This window comes from Oryctolagus cuniculus, chromosome 7 (assembly GCF_964237555.1).
Source record: "Oryctolagus cuniculus chromosome 7, mOryCun1.1, whole genome shotgun sequence".
NCBI classification, from domain to species: Eukaryota; Metazoa; Chordata; class Mammalia; order Lagomorpha; family Leporidae; genus Oryctolagus; species Oryctolagus cuniculus.
Genome location: NC_091438.1, coordinates 115,614,797 through 115,627,699, shown reverse-complemented (window position 1 = coordinate 115,627,699; position 12,903 = coordinate 115,614,797). Strand labels below are relative to the sequence as shown.

Sequence of the window (12,903 nt, the reverse complement as noted above, 5' to 3'; positions counted from 1 at the left end):
GTTGCTCCCTGAACACACCAAGCACTTTCATGTCTCTGGAAATATTTCTCCCTCTACATGACATGTCCTTCCCTATTATCTTCCCTAACTTCTCTCCTGAAAAATCCAACTCAAAAGTACTTTCCTCAGCACTCAACCAATCCTGCAACTCCACTCCATGCCTTATCACTCGCTTTTTCATCTGTATTACCTAATCAAATTACACCCTCCCCACTCCAGCTATGGTCACTTGTTTAATGCTTGGCCCCTTACCAGATTGGAAGGCATGCTTGAAGCTTCCCTTTGCCGCATTTGCCTATAGCCAATCCTTACTGAACTTATGCCAATTCTACCTCCAATATGTTACTCAGACCCACTCACTTCCACCTTCTCTCGTCTGCACTTGCTTTCCTGTTTTTCTTCTTGCTTCTCTATAGCACATGTTCCAAAAATTAGTCACAGAAACATTTTCAAAACTCATAATTCTTTTCCTGATGATGATGTGTTTAAAACACATGAATGGTTTCTTATGGCACCTAGGTTTCCAAAATCTTGTTACACTCTTCCAGGGACCCCAGTGATCTGACCCAGCATCAATTTACTTCACTTTATCCCTGTGCCATATATTCCAATCACTAAAGAATTATTACATTTTATAATTATGCTATGGTTTAATATCTAATACCCCCCCAGCAGATTTTAAGCTTCATGAGGGCAAAGGAATGTTTTTGTTTGCTAAGTGTTCTTCGGTTACGATAGTAGGTTGAATTGTGTGCCTCAGACAACACACTGTGTCTAATTCCAGAAATGTATGAATGCTACCTGATTTGGAAAAAAGAATTTTTGCAGATCTAATTAAGTGAAGATCTTGAGATGAGGACATAGTCCTGGATTACACAGGTGGGCTCTAAATTAATTACGAGTGCCCTTAAAAGATGCACACAGAGAAAACAGAAAAGAATAGGAGGCAATGTGACCACAAATGTCCAGATCAGAGTGCCAAGTCCATAAGTCAAGGGGCCAATAAGAATGGATTCTCCCTTGAAGCTTTCAGAAGGAGCATAACTGGAATGACATCTTGATTTGGGAATTCTGTCCTACAGAACTGACAAAATAATTATCTGTTTGTTGCTCCTAGGCTTACTATCCGAGTCACGGCACCATTATGTCGCTCCCCCTCTTCGTGGAGGAGCGACACAGTACCCTGCGCTGTTCTTTTGTCTGCTCGGCCCTCCCCGGGTTTGCTGCTGGTTCTTCCCGGGTTGGCTACCGTCCCTTCCACCTCCGTGGAAGGGCGGTTCCCCCTGCCACTTTCCCCACTTCCGCGGGGGAGCGGCACACCGCCGGCCGGCTCTCTCGGGGGCTGCACAGGTGTTCCTTCAGATAGATGTTCCTGGTGCATGTTGTCTCTCTCCTCCTTTATAGTCCTCTTCCACCAATCCCAACTCTGCTACCCACACGCCGAGTACGCTGCTCTCCTCCAATCAGGAGCAGGTCCTACAGTTTATTGGTTGAACTGGAGGCAGCTGTGTAGAAGCTGTTTCCTCCTCTCCCAGCGCCATATTGTGGGAGAGCAGATGCATAGAATAAGTCTTAATTCCAGTAACTTAGTCTAGTCCGAGTTGCTCCCCACATCTGTTATTTTACGTCACCAGGTTTGTAACAGCTTGTTACAGCAACTTTAGGACACAAATGCTTTTTATCATCTATATATTCCTAGTGTTAGTAACTTTATGTTGAAACAAATGAACAAGTGAGCATTCACTGAAGAAAAATCACACATATTCATCACTACATACCAGAACCTACCGAGTGAATAGAAAATGGTAGGGCTCAAATTATTCACTAACTTGTATCAAACAGGAAATCATTTTACAAAGCATAAGTATATAACATTTCTAGAGTTTACATCTGAAAAGGAAGCTTACGGATTAAACTGAGTAAATTCCTTCCTTTATAAATGAGAATAGAAGAATTGAGAAAGGTTATCTGACTAGCCAAAGGTTACACAGCAAGCTCAGGCTGAGACAAATTGCATTTATTTATATAATTCCCATACCAGCACCTACTTGGGTATCTTCCCTAAGTGCAATCACATCATTCTAATTAAAATCATTTGGTATGTCGCTGCTATCTATAGCCAAAGACTCCAGCATTCATTGTCACAAAACTCGTTAGTATGTGTAGGTCTGCTCTGATAATGAAATAAATATCGAACTAAATCCCAAGTACTGTAAGATAACAAATTTTATCCATTCAAATTCCAAGGAAATCCAGAAGGAACATCAACATTAGGCAGACACATACTATTACATTTTTACTTGATTTAATTATGATTTTACTTGTGGTATTCAAATATTTAAGCAGCTTATCAGGTATTATCTCTTCATTTAAAAATTTATCCCAAAACATTAAAATGCATAGAAAAAACCAACTCTCTTCAGAACTAAGGCCTTTCTCACTTAACTTATGACTAAGGGGTTACTCTACTTAAGGAGCCTAAAATACTTGTGGTTTAAGTTTAATGCTTTCCTGCCTATTCTGTTGTGATGACCAAAAATATCATCTGTTTCTATAAGTACTAGAGCAATATTTGGAACCAATTTTTCTTTTCCTTTTCCTTCTTTATATAGGAGTTAGCAGTATAGCACTGAGAATCACAATATCTCCATTAATTGTACCCATCTAATTTTGTTATGTTAGGCAAGTGACTTGACCTATTTGTGTGTCACTCACCCATCTACCGATGTAACCATTCAGTATTGAATAAGTATTCATTCCAATCTACATCAACTGGTTATAAAACTCATGTTTTGTTTTTTGTCATTACATCCCCAGTAGTTCTGAAGTAGGCAGGCATACAGGTTAAAATTAATTAGGTTTGTGAGCTGGAAGACCACGCCTTCACCACGCCACTGTGTGACCTCATGCCCCTACCTGGCAACACCTGTGCACCCACTGACCAATCAGGTTAATTAACCACGCCCCTTTGAAAGTGGATTAAAAGCCTGGGACATGGTATGTCTGGCCCTTTTCCTTTCCCTAGCCTCTTGCCAGTACAGAGCTGGCTGCAGCCTGCGCCTTCAGAGTGCGTGGCCTTCAGGCCAACCCGCCCTATTCTTCCTGGCCTAGATGCTCTTCTATGTGGCTGGTTCCTGGTACACTGTATGAATCCAAATTTATCCCTCTCTCTTAGATAAAGCCCTCACTATCCTATGCATCTTTCGCACTGAATAAAAGCTTAAATTGGACCATGCTGCCTCATTCATTTATGCCAGTATTTAGAATTCTCTGAATATTAGGCAAGAACCCACACGGGCTTATTCATATTGGGAATTTATTAATAGGCATATGGTGATCTCTTATGGCACCCTAAATTCTGATATCATATATGGTACCCCAGATGGGACTTTTGGGGAACTTTAAAGGGGCCACACTTCGTATCATATTTTAGGGGGTCAAATGTTGACATCAGTTCCATCTTGACTGCAGATGCATCATTAGCCTATGTGAATGCTTGTTTATAAAATGAGCTGCAGGATGACTGGCAGAATTTGGCGTATGATTTGCTTCAGAGATATTATAGGTGAGTAAATGTGAGAAGTCAGCTGGAGTTGGTGGAATCCAGAAAGCCTTTTATTCACACTTCCAGCTGCACACCAATACTTAACAACCCACACCTACACAAGCATTTCCACTGTATCTTTACAATGACTGGAGCTTTCAAAATCTCCCTTAGAATCTATTTCTCTGAACAACTCTGTTTGGTCCCAGTTATACTTTACAGCATTTTATCATTCCTATGTTCAATTATCCAAAATATTTCCCAAGTGCCTACCATGTGAATGACACACAACACTAGGCACTAGTGATAAAGAATAAAATACTACTTCTGTTTCCAAGTGACTCAAAATAATAGGAATGCAAGGTAGATAGTTTTGCAAAATCATATCTTGACTTGGAAATAGAGATAATGATTGAGTGCTTCAAGTGATTCCTCCTCAAAGAGAGGTATTTAGGGCAGAGATCCACCAGCAAGGCTTTAAGAGAAGACCCCTTTGTGAGTCTATTAGGACAAAGGTCATCGCACAGTCACTGGTCCTCTGGACTTGAGTACTCAAAGCCCGTCGCCAACTAATTCCTTTGCAGTGACACCAGTCACCCTGTTAAGATTCTCAAAGAAGTTCTAAAGAGAGAAATCCTTGTGATGATTTATCTCTTCCTGGGCAACCATGTGGCCACTGCTCCCATTGCTCCTGTAAGATACAACTGTACCTGTATTTGAACTCAACTTTGTTACTGCCTCAATCTATTTCATTAGTTTTCAGAGGGATATTTACTCCTGTGAGCTTTGTTTTCAGAAAGGAGAATAAAGAACCAGATTCCCAGGGCTGCATAAGGTGAATGCCAAATCTGATTATACCATGCCCTTATTCACTGCCCCTCCCCCAGTGCCTGCAGGATCAAATGCAGCCTCTTTCATCTGACATCAGGCTCTCCATGGTGAGCCCACGCCCACTTGGCCTCAGCATCTCTTATCAGGATTCCCTCCCACATTACAGCAGAACTCCTTCAGGCTGTGGGCAGACAGAAGTCAGTGAAGGGCTCCCAGGGAAGTGATAAGATTTGATCTACATTCTAGGAAATGTGTTCTACATTCACTGAGTGAAGCAACCATGGTAGAAAAATTCATATATAACCCAACTTGCTTCCTGAAAACTCCTCTGAAATGAAACAGGCCATCAACTAGTAAGTATATCTATCTTCTATCTATCTATATATATACACACACACATATACATGCATACATATATATACATATAAAGAAGATAAGCAGAAAATATGCACATAATCCTTTCTAAAAATATAACTACAATCCCCACTACACAATATATGATCACTTTGATACCAATATCAACCTGCAGGTTTGCAGCTGGTCTCCCAGAGTCATCCCAGAGGCAACTCATTAAGTATTTGTTGAACAGAATCCTAAATTGCCCAATAACTTAATAGTTTATAAAAGTAGCTTGCTGTATACCCCAGCCATTGTGCATGCTGGCATATATGAGGTTACTTTAAAAAGTTCATGGAAGGGGCCGGCGCCATGGCACAGTAGGTTAATCCTCTGCCTGTGGCGCTGGCATCCCATGTGGGCACCGGTTCTAGTCCCGGCTGCTCCTCTTCTGATCTGGCTCTCTGCTGTGGCCTGAGAAAGCAGTGGAAGGTGGCCTGGGTCCTTGGGCCCCTGCACCCACGTGGGAGACCTGGAGGAGGCTCCTGGCTCCTGGCTCCTGGCTCCGGATTGGCGCAGCTCCGGCTGTTGCAGCCATTTGGGGAGTGAACCGGTGGAGGGAAGACCTTTTTCTCTGTCTCTCCCTCTCACTGTCTAACTCTCTACCTCTCAAATAAATAAATAAAACCTTAAAAAAAAGTTCATGGAAAAATGGAAAGAAAACATTTATTTTGGTACAAAAATTTTTGAATGCTATGGAGTTATTTTTCATACTAGATATTTTCCAGAAACTTTTTTTTTTTTTTTTTGACAGGCAGAGTGGACAGTGAGAGAGAGAGACAGAGAGAGAAAGGTCTTCCTTTTGCCGTTGGTTCACCCTCCAATGGCCGCCGCTGCAGCCGGCGCACCGCGCTGATTCGATGGCAGGAGCCAGGATCCAGGTGCTTTTCCTGGTCTCCCATGGGGTGCAGGGCCCAAGCACCTGGGCCATCCTCCACTGCACTCCCTGGCCATAGCAGAGAGCTGGCCTGGAAGAGGGGCAACCGGGACAGAATCCGGCGCCCCGACCGGGACTAGAACCCGGTGTGCCGGCGCCGCAAGGTGGAGGATTAGCCTATTGAGCCGCGACGCCGGCTTCAGAAACTTTTTGAAGACTCCATATATGTGAGTTATTTAACAGCTTAGTTGTCATACCTTTCTGCAACCATTTCTGAGGCATGCCTTGAATTCAGATATTGATTTTATTGTCTCCTTTTGTGAAAAAATAGAAAAAGAAACTTAAATGACACAAACTCTTTTAGGTCATAAACTACCTGAATGAAAACAAACCCTGTAGCAACTTGGAGAGTAAGATTCAAAATAATGCAATCTGTAACCAATAACATTCAAGTGCAGTATTATTCTATGGAACAAATTGTCACCATATTTGTCTCCTTTGAAAGATTTATTAATTCAATAAATATTTACTGAGTGTCTATCAGACAACAAAAACAAATGACTGACCAAGAAATTATCCTTGCCTTCAAGGAGCAGACTATGGCCATTTGCTTTGAGTTTTTACTATCATGAAATAAAAGCCAATACCAGACACAATTTCATCTGTCCTATTCCTTCCTGCTTTCAAGTAAGTCTGTGGAAGGAAAAAAAATAAACTCCTATATTTTGAACCACAATAAGCTGATTTTTCAATTCCATTTCTCTAGGAACTTTTTGAAGTCATGTATATGCACACACGTTGTTGATCCAGTTAGGGATGTTCTAATCACAAACTTTTAAAATGATGAACTTCAACTTGCTAAAGTCCACACTTCCACATAGCAATGATCAGATGCTTTCTCTCTCTCTCTCTTTTTTTTTTTTTTTTTTTTTGTTCTTTAAAAGAATTATGGTCTCCTGGAGCTTCTTAAGTCACACTTTTGAAATAAATCCAGTAGGACTGGCTGGAGTCTGTTATCCAATCATCCCACAGTGAGCCTGTACAATAAATGTTTCACTTAAAATACCATCATGCTTTTGAAGCAGTTATATTTTCCAAAGAAGGCTTGTTTCTTTGTTCCCCATGACTTAATTACAGGTCATGAAACCCAATGAGCTTGTTAACTCCTTAACTCCTTACGTGCTACCATGCTCTTACCTGTCTCCTTGCCTTGGGATGGGGTTGCTGAGACTTTACCTTCAATTCCACCAGGACCACCAGCTTCCTGACATGCCACTCCATTCATCGCACTCCCACTTGCCTCTTGTCTTCAGCTAAGCTCCTTGCTGAGAGAGGTTAAAAGAAGCTAAGCTTCTGCCTATAGACACATAGAAAAAGGTGAACCTCTATGACTTAAACTTAGCTTGCTAAGGCACCAAAGCCCATATTTGTTCTTTTTGCCTCATTCTACTTTTTAACAGAGCATCTGATTTCTCTGTAGTGAGAATCTCCCCCACCCCCACCCTTCTTTCCCAGCCATTTTTTTTTAAAGTGGGAAAGACCTGGGTTATAGTATTCTATTAAAAAAATTACTTACATTAAAAGATGTTTTGTGATGTGTAGGACAAAGAGAGCTATTTAAATTGAAATCATTTTCCTAGTATCCAAGATCTCTAAATCTCATGCACATTAAGTTTGCATTAACACTAACAAGGGTCTAACAGCTTTGATGCTGTGTTCTTAGATAATTAAATTCTTAGAAAATCATTCCACATTTGAGGGAGAGGCGAAGGACACAGAGAGTTCAGTCTTAATTCAAAGTCACTTACACATTGTTACCTGCTGTTTCGAGGCCTTCACAGAATCAGCAGGGAGGATTCAATATTAAAAATGAGTTTTTTTTTCTCTTTTTTGGGGGGATGGGGTGGGATAAATTCTGATAGAGGAGTAGAATTGTCAACTGGAACTCTTCTAAGCTATCACTTTACCTTGACATATCACCATCTACTGGAGGTACCAGTCCATTTTACATCACGAAGCTGAGGCTACTCCCAGCAATGTTCTTTTACATCCATGCCCCACTATATATACAAGGTACATTACAATCCACAAAGCCCTTTTTCCCTTTATTGTTGCATGAAGACTGTCAGAGCCACCTACAGAAGTTTGAAACAGAACACATTTTTCCAGGCTGTTATACAAAAAGAGGTGGACTATGGATAGGCCTCATGAGGTGGAATTAACTTGGATAAACCATTCTAGGCTAATATCTGATGCTGAGACTTACAGCCATGAAATAAATCTAGTCATGTTTTAGAAGTGAGCCGAGTTGGAATACTGAGTCACAGCAACAAACCTCACAAGAGACTGATAAATATGCTGGAATTCCCTCTCTTATTCCCACTCTTATATTTAACAGGGATCACTTTTCATTTAAGTTTCAACACCTAAGAATAATTGTGTGCTAATTACAGAGTTCAACCAACAGTATTAAGTAGAACAAAAAAAATACTAAAAGGGATAAAGTATTAAGTTGTACATCAACAGTCAGGACAAGGGCTGATCAAGTCACTGTTTCTCATAGTGTCCATTTCACTTCAACAGGTTTCCTTTTTGGTGCTTGGTTAGTTATCACTGATCAAGGAGAATATATGATATTTGTCCCTATGGGACTGGCTTATTTCACTCAGCATGATGTGTTCCAGATTCCAAGACACATTGGGGAAAAAAAAAAAAAAAAACCCTAAATGAAAGATCTCCACGAGTGAGATCCCAGTAGAAAGAACGGGGCCATCAAAGAAGGAGGTACCTTTCTCTGAAGGGAGGAGTGAACTTCCACTTTGACTATGACCTTGTCGAAATAAGATCGATGTACTTGAATTCAAAAGGCTTCCATAGCCTTGGAAACTCATGACAAGAGCCTAGGGAGATTAATGATGCCATAAACAAGAGTGTCAATTTGTTAAGTCAACAACAGGAGTCACTGTGCACTTACTCCTCATGTAGGATCTCTGTCCTTAATGTGTTGTTCAATGTGAATTAATGCTATAACTAGTACTCAAACAGTATTTTATACTTTATGTTCTGTGTGGGTGCACACTGTTGAAATCTTTACTTAATATATACTAAATTGATCTTCTGTATATAAAGAGAATCAAAAATGAATCTTGATGTGAATGGAATGGGAGAGGGAGCAGGAGATGGGAGGGGTGCGGGTGGGAGGGAAGTTATGGGGGGGGAAGCCATTGTAATCCATAAGCTGTACTTTGGAAATTTATATTTACTAAATGAAAGTTAAAAAAAATATGCTGGCATTCCAGCTAACGATGTAGGCTGAAAACAGAATGGTGAGTAGGTGATAGTAGTAAAATCAGGGTGAACAGGGCATTTTGTTGCAGGAAGGCCGAATTATAAGCAGAGTATTTGGTTGTCAACATGAGCAAACTGAAGCTCAGAGAGATGAAATACCTCACCAGCTGGTAAGAGGAGAGAACAACTTGAACATCGCACTTTCGCCCCTGAACTGTCACAGGGACTGAACCAAAGTGAGGGGTGGTGGTCCTTGAGTGTAGACCCCTCATGGTTAGTGCTTGGATGGGGGTGGTAGTCCTTGAGTGTAGACCCCCTCATGGTTAGTGCTTGGATGGATTTGTGGATGCTTAATCTCATAGCTTTCTTCTTTATTCTTCTGTTGACTGCCCCCACTCCTTTGGATTCTCAAGTTTTTTTTTTTTTTTTTTTTTTTTTTTTTTTTAAGATTTATTTATTTTACTTGAAAGTCAGAGTTACACAGAGAGATAAGGAGAGGCAGAGAGAGAGGTCTTCCATCTGCTGGTTCTCTCCCCAGATGGCTGCAATGGCCAGAGCTGAGCTGATACAAAGCCAGGAGCAAGGAGCTTCCTCCAGGTCTCCCATGTGAGTGCAGGGGCCTAAGGACTTGGGCCATCTTCCACCGCGTTCCTAGGCCATAGCAGAGAGCTGGATCAGAAGTGGAGGCACTGGAACTCAAACTGCCACCCACATGGGATGCCAGCACTGCAGGCAGTGGCTTTACCCACTATGTTACAGCGCCTGCCCCTGGATTTGCAAGTTGTAACATCAGCTTTGCTAATGCTCTCAGACAACTTAGTCAAAGGCTACTGGTTAGGCAGCGGGAATTGGGGGAACTTGTTCCTTTTCAGGTGACTTTTCATAGCTCTGCTTTGATTTGATGTGCATGGATTCAGAGATGGAGTTCCAAAGAGTTACCTTACTCCCCAGGCTGGGTGGCATCTTCTACTCAGCTCTGCCCAGACACAACTCTTCCCAGTCAGGAGAGCAGCTAACATTATCACCATGCTCACATGGAAACTGGAGAGCCTATTTGCAAAACTCTGTAACAAACATACAGCTTGTGAGCAGAGTTTTCAATCTTGAAACCACCATTTTGACCTTCAGGTGCCCTTCCCCCTTTTTTTGTAATATATCTCAATGCTTGTGGAAAGTACTAATCATAACACCTATTCACTATTTGTTGTTTGTCAGATATTATTCTCAATATTTAAAATATACTAGCCCACTTCACCATCGCAGCATGTAAAGCGGCTCTCATTATTATTCTTATTCTTATTCCCACTTTATAGATAAGAAAATTATGGCACAGATAAACCAACCCACTGATTCAAGATCATGCAGCAAGGAAGTGGCAGAACCAGGAGTTAAACTCAGACATGCTAGCTGCCTGATTTATTCCCTTATCTATTTTTTGTAAATAGGGGAAGGTATCACATTGGAAAGAAAGTGGAAGCTCAACCACAGAAGCTAAGGATTGCAAAAAAGAAGAGAGAGAGAGTCCTGCTCCCTCTAATTCTCACACCCTTCTACCACAGTAGCTCTTTTAACTCAGAGAGTGAAGCAACATTTTCAAGATTGCATAGGTTGCTACAGAGAAATCAGAATTCGAACTCTGATATGGCTGGCTCCATGCCCAGGGCTCCTTCTAACACGGCTGGATTGCTCCAAGCACATAAACATCTCACTGACGTCACAGTCTCCTCCCCTCCACCCATCCCCTTCCTTCCAAAGGTTTCACTTCCTAAATGCCCGGACGATGGGTCTATAATGGAGCCCGGCTTTCAAATGTCAGGATACTCTGTCTTTAGCACAAAGAATGTAACCAAACTTTCAAGAAAGAGTTTCCTGAGTGTGTGTTTGTTTTTGAAATAGCATTCACGTGAAGTCCTAATGCAATTACTTGCAGCCACAAAATTGAGCTAATAGTTCAGGAGCCAGTGCAACCAATTTCTGTTAATGGGTGAAACCTGAGTAGGCTCTGCCCAGGTTTGGAAAGAAACTGTCAACTTCTGGAAAAGTGAAGGGAGGAGAGAGTCAGGAGTCAGGTGGCAGTCAAGAGGCTGGGCCTCTGTGACCAACCACACCCATTTGTAATTTCCCATAGTGCTCTAGACAATCCTGAAAGGCAGACCCTGCGGTCTTTTCTTTTTACAGAAGGGTAAACTGAGGCTTAGAAAAGTTCAGCAATGGACCTAGAGACACAGAGTTTATAAATGTTAAAACTAGATCTTCAGAGCGACACTCCCCTGCCCTGTGCCCCTGCAGCCTCACCTTCCTGGGCAGGAGCTTACTGGCCTTGTTCATGTCCACAGATAGCTACTGTTCCTATGAAAGGGGCAAAGGTTACACCTATATAGCTGCCATTTGAAGTCAGTTGTTTCTCTCACACTCTTACTATCCTATGTGTTTAGCTCTACTTGATGCAACTTTCACTGCTTCTGAAGAAAATGAAAAATTCAAAGGACATTATAATAAGGGCCTTTTTGTTTTAAAATTAAGATATACATTTACTTTTGTCCAAAGAATTTTCAAAATCCATTATAGTTTTTTCATAATGTGCATATTTGTGAACTTTTTTGGAGATAACATATTTTTAATTTACATTATAGTCAAAGGCTTACTACTCTACTAAATAAAGGCTTGAACAAATAAAAAATAAGACAACCATAGTTCAGGGGGAATATAGGTAAGGATGATAAACAATGATCAAATGAAAAAATGTCTACCTCACTCATATAAAGTTTTAAATACTCACAGATCATTACAATTATAGCACTGTACCTTTCCCAATAATTTGTTTGACAAAGATTTTTAAACAAGTTTTGACATAACAGTATACCTTGTCCGGTTCCATGCACCATTGTAACTTCATTGTCTGGCCCTGCGTAGGTACGCAATAAACACAAGAAGGAAGGAAGGGAGGGAGGAAAACAAAAGGGGCAGGAGTGGAAGAGGGAGGAAAGAAGAAATGAAGCAGAGAAGGAAGGAGGCAGGGAGGGGAAGGGGCGAGGGACAGAGGGAGGCAGGAAGAGAAGAAACACACCTTGTAGAGGTAACCTGGTGGAGTTTATTACAAGAGAAAGGAGTAGAGACAAACTAAGAAGACATAGACATGGGCCATCAAGAATCTCATTGTCTGAGAGATTAAAGTTATGCCTGTGAATATTTATCATCATTTTACAAGGTGTGTTCTTTTAATAAATGAGAAAGTGTTCCAATTATTTTTCTATTCCAAAGTTTATATTCCATTCCGACGCTTGAATTATAAGCAAGAGGAAGATTTAACCATATAAACAATTTCTGTATTCATATCTGAGAAAACCTGCTGAAATGCTCTTCAATAGGACTTGAGAAAATGCTCCTGGCTGATAAGCCATGGGAAAAAAAAAAAAAAAAAAACCTATTCTGGTTAGTGAGTGAATCATCCGTGTGTCTGTGTTTCAGAGCTACAAAAGCCCCATGCTGTTTGCCTGAAACTTGTCCCTCAGTAGATTATCAGAAAGCATAATGTAGTTCTGTAGGTTTGCTGATCTGTAAGAAGAAGGTCAAAGATGAAATGAGTACCTTAAACCACAACTCCAACTTTGTAATCTAATTTTTTGAGTCCTTAGATATGTTCTTAATGAAAACGTAACCCAAAAAAAGGATAATGAAGAAATCAATTTTCTCATTTAATCAGCTTCTTTGTTAATTCAACTATAAATTATGTGCTAGAGGAGTCTAATCACATTGTATATGAATCTTGCATAATTTGCATTAATTACAACCTAAGATGTAAGTGCATTATGTAGTATTGTATGTATTTTTAGTTTATCTCATAAAAAAAGTTATAGCTGCTTATAGTAGACATGACTTCTTTTATCTCTCCAAACATAAAAGAAAAACAAAATCCTACTGATTAGTTTAGGGAATGCTATCTTTTGGAAGCATATAATCTTGTTAA

General features: G+C 40.6%; 1 protein-coding gene across 9 annotated transcripts in view; it reads right to left on the bottom strand.

The window, feature by feature from the left end:
* Positions 1 to 12,903, bottom strand: part of DAB1 (DAB adaptor protein 1) — a 911,827-nt gene that overhangs the window by 461,265 nt on the left and 437,659 nt on the right. For 2 of the 9 annotated variants that reach the window (XM_051857727.2, XM_051857729.2), the window contains exon 3: positions 6,846 to 6,973. The exons of 1 other annotated variant lie outside the window; for it this stretch is intronic. The gene's annotated coding sequence lies outside the window, so the exon portion shown is untranslated. Of the gene's footprint in view, positions 1 to 6,845; positions 7,140 to 12,903 lie in introns of those variants that run through there. 6 more of the 9 variants (XM_070078444.1, XM_070078446.1, XM_051857725.2 and 3 more) reach the window with 5 other exon arrangements.